This window comes from Chionomys nivalis, chromosome 3 (assembly GCF_950005125.1).
Source record: "Chionomys nivalis chromosome 3, mChiNiv1.1, whole genome shotgun sequence".
Lineage (NCBI taxonomy): Eukaryota > Metazoa > Chordata > Mammalia > Rodentia > Cricetidae > Chionomys > Chionomys nivalis.
In genome coordinates, this window is record NC_080088.1 from 48,807,640 (window position 1) to 48,811,856 (window position 4,217).

The 4,217-nt window shown below is 37.8% G+C and overlaps 1 pseudogene; it reads left to right on the forward strand.

The window, feature by feature from the left end:
- The first annotated feature begins 2,251 nt into the window (after positions 1-2,251).
- LOC130871265 (nuclear pore complex protein Nup54-like) lies at positions 2,252-3,239 on the forward strand (annotated as a pseudogene).
- Positions 3,240-4,217: the final 978 nt, after the last annotated feature.

Sequence of the window (4,217 nt, forward strand, 5' to 3'; positions counted from 1 at the left end):
AATAAATATTAAAAAGTAATAGAGTAAAAAAATAAGCCACATAAAGAAGGAGAATACACAGAGAGTCTGAATTATGTATATTATTGTGTTTTCTTTGAATTTTTTGACTGTGAAGGAGCTAAGTACAGAGAGACATTTCATTGTATGGGCTGCTAAGCTAAACCAGCATATATATCTTAAAGGTATCTTGATTTCAAAATATGAATCTAAGGATATGTTGCTTTGGAAAAGAGGTTCTTTTTTGTTTCAAAGAGGATGAAAAGCTGTGGAATCCTTCCGGACTATTGTGGTTTGATGGACCAAGACCAGCTGAAAGGTTGCTGAAAACATCCCCCCCCCCCAAGTTATTTAATACAACAACAACAAAACAGGAAGCAGTATGGAGAGAACTACGCCCAAATTCCCAAATATTGTTTATAAATGTTTCTTTACATTTAAAGGGGGATATGCTGTAGAGATGACTTTGCATTGGTTAGGATTTGCTTTATTGATAACAAGTTTTAGGTCATTTATGTTATATGTATATTTCTGCTCTTGATTAAGGCATTGTGTTTGTGTAGCTCATTTAGAAATGTAATGTATTATTAAGAAATACAGGTTAATAGATAGTCATCTATAATAGTCAAACTTCTTAGTCATGTTAGTTAGGTTTTCTAGATATATAGATATATAGTTCAGTTAGATATTCTTCAAATCTTTCAGAGACCTTCAGAATATGGCATTTAAAATGCTTAAGAACTTAGGACTTTCATGACAGTGAGATACATCTGTACCTGGAAGCACCAAGCTACTTAAAGAGGATGATGGGCACCAAAGAGGCTCCTTATGGAGTTGGTTAGCCATTTGGGTAAGAAAGTGCTCTTGCTTGGACTTCTTGATGAACGGGACATGCACGATCCACAGAGAAATAACCGCTGAACTTGCCTAAAGGTGAGACAATCCTTCAGGGTTCCTGCTTCATGAAAGAGTCTGCTTGACATTCTGCAGGACACAGAAGAAAGTAACTGACAAATTGCCAATATAGGCGAATCAGTCTTTGAAACTTCCTGCTTCATGGAAAAGTCTGCTGGATACTATGGGCCTGTAGGCTGAAGATGGATGCTCCAATGGTACAGAAAAACCTTAGGTGACTGTTCAGGCTGTGAGATGTCTCTGTCAATTTTAGAGTTTTGGAAATTGATTACAGTGCACTCTCGTTTACTTAGGTAATATTATATCCTTCTGGAGTCTTTGATGAAGTTGAAGCATTTATAGTTATAGTTTTCCTGAGTTATGATAAAAGATAAAGTAGAAATAAATATTGTAATTGTAATTATTGCTTGATACCTGTTTTGTTATATGTAATTTTACTATGTTAAAGTTAAAACCTTTCTTTTCATTTAAACCGAAGAGGAGGTGATGTGGGATTCCCCTCTGTATGCCATGAATACCACTGGTGAATAAAGAAACTGCCTTGGCCTGTTGATAGGGTAAAACTTATGTAAGTGGGGAAAACTAAACTGAATGTTGGGAGAAAGGAGGCAGAGTCAGAGAGAAGCCATGGACCTGTTGCCAGACATGCTGAAACTTTGCTGGTAGGCCATAATCTCCTGGTGATGCACAGATTAATGGAGATGGGTTAAATTAAGATGTAAGAATTAGCCAATAAGAAGCTAGAGCTAATGGGCCAAACAGTGATTTAATTAATACAGTTTCTGTGTAGTTGTTTTGGGAGTCTTGGCAGCTAGGAAATGAACAAGTAGCTTCCTCCCACTACAAAAATCTTAGCCTATGATGTCTATATTCAAATACCAATGAAATTAACTCAAGAGAATTATGGGGAATATTGAAATTTAGCAAAATTAAATCATACAGTTTGGACGGTGTGACTGGAGGTTTCCTTCTGGGCATGAATGCTCCAAGAATTGCATAGCAGAAGTCTGAACTAACCAAATATTTGTAGTCATGATATGACTGTTAATTCTGGAGGCTCTCTCTGTCCCTTTAGATGGGGCTCCAGACCCTGTCTTAAGAGTGGATATGTAGGTGTGTTGAGAAAACCTTTAATACTGTGCGTTCTGCTCTTTGGATTTCCTGCCCAAACAAACACCAGCTCTGCCAGACTCATACATGGTGCATAAGGTTTTGGCTTTGGGCTGTTTTGAGGCAGCAATGGGAACCAATATTGGTTTAAGTACTGGTTTTGGAACTGGATTGGTATTTGAAGGCTTAAATATACATCAGCAGTGAATGATCAGTAGGTTATAGGTTTATGCCCAGTAAAAATGGCGGAGATAGGCTAGTGATTTTAGTTTTCCACAAGAAAGAAATAGATACTAGAAGCTAGCAGCAGCACTTGGTATAATCATTGCATAAATCTTTGGGAGGAAACCAGAATCATACTGTAAATGTGCAGGGTATTAAGATATTGACAGATGATCAGGCAGAAGCTGTCATTTATGTTGTTGAGCATTTTCCAAATGGTACCTCAAGAAGCATTTCAGCTACAATGTAATGTGCCCATTTCAAACAAGCCAATGTGAAAGCTTAAATGTAGCAGCTTGAGGCAAGGCTGTCTATGACCAGAACAGGGCTGTCTCCTGCATACAGTAAACCACTTAACAGAATCCTCCTACCCCACTCATTTTGTCATTTAGGAACAGTCCAAGGTGAATAACCCTGGTTCCGAAAAATTAAGTCCTGTGTCAATGATGAATTTCAAAAAATTTTGAAGATTGAAGGTTCAGGACCAGATGGCAAATCAGCATAAACCTAAAATAAAATCTCGTATCTGAAGATAGCAGTGAGTTACAAACAGATCAAACTATAACCATGGCCGCAATCACACAATGCAAGACAAAACTCAAGGATCTCCCCAACAGAGCCTTACAGGCTTGAATCAAATGAGAAAGTTAAAGAACTGCTGAGCTCTCCAGGCTAGGAAGCCCTTGTGCATTCTGCTAGATTCAGTTCAGTGTGAACTAAATACATTCAGTTCAGGGGCTGACTAAAGAACCATTGTCTCAATCAGATGGAAAATCATTTTGGAGCAGTCAAATCTGAAGAAAGAGTACATAGATGTATATCTATGGAGAGGAATCAAGCATAGTTTGGGACAAGAGGAAGGCTCTAGCCACTTGTTAATGTCATCAAAAGATATCTACAATAGAAACCCGTTGGAACCTGTATCAGTGAAACCATTAATAGCAGGAGTTGCATCACCAGTCAGCAATTTACAAATTTGTTTGATAGGTTTGTAAAATGCATCGTCTACCTGTACCAGGCTTTCTCTGAGATGACCACAGCAAGCAAACAAAGATACAATCCCACTCTGGCTGGGGATTTTGAGGTTACTGACAAATTTCTGTTTATTACATCTGAAACAATCTTGTCAGAGCTCTTCAAAGATAACCATTCAAAATTTCACCTCCAAAAGTTGTGTTTACTTTAGAAAGAAATATGAAAATAGAAAAGCATGAGCAGTGTTACAACAATTTAAACATTGCAGTGTTAGCGACTTGACAGCAGGCCCATGATAGCATGTCACTATTTTCCATTAAAACTTTTCCTAGGCCGGGCGGTGGTGGCGCACGCCTTTAATCCCAGCACTTGGGAGGCAGAGGCAGGCGGATCTCTGTGAGTTCGAGACCAGCCTGGTCTACAAGAGCTAGTTCCAGGACAGGCTCCAAAACCATAGAGAAACCCTGTCTCGAAAAACCAAAAAAAAAAAAAACTTTTCCTAATAATTTATGTTGTAAAAAAGAATATAGTCCCAGTGTAAAAAAGTGCTATATAAAAAAAATGAAAGATAAGCGTGTCATGGCTCACTCTCCTCTGATGTCAATTATCAGAAGTAAATCTGTGTCTGAATATTTTGCATATGTATTTATCAAATCATGGAATAGGTACAGCTATCTACCCATCCATCCCATTTACTCTCTTGCTTATCCTTCTCCAGGCGTGTGAAACATCTGTTCCAACCTTTTCTATAGAGATAATTCAAGGTCTGAGGCCAGGCACCAACTGCCTTTTCACTATTTCTCGGTTTTACAAGTTTATTGCTGTTAAATCCACTTAAATGTTTAAAAAAATATTTTCCACTTTTTACGACACATGTAAATTTAGTCTATGAATGAAACACTCTAATCAAAATGCAAGATACCTCAATATTATAATTGAATATGGATCATGTCTGCATCGAAGGCTCATCATCTGTGTAATGGGGGCATTGTCTCATC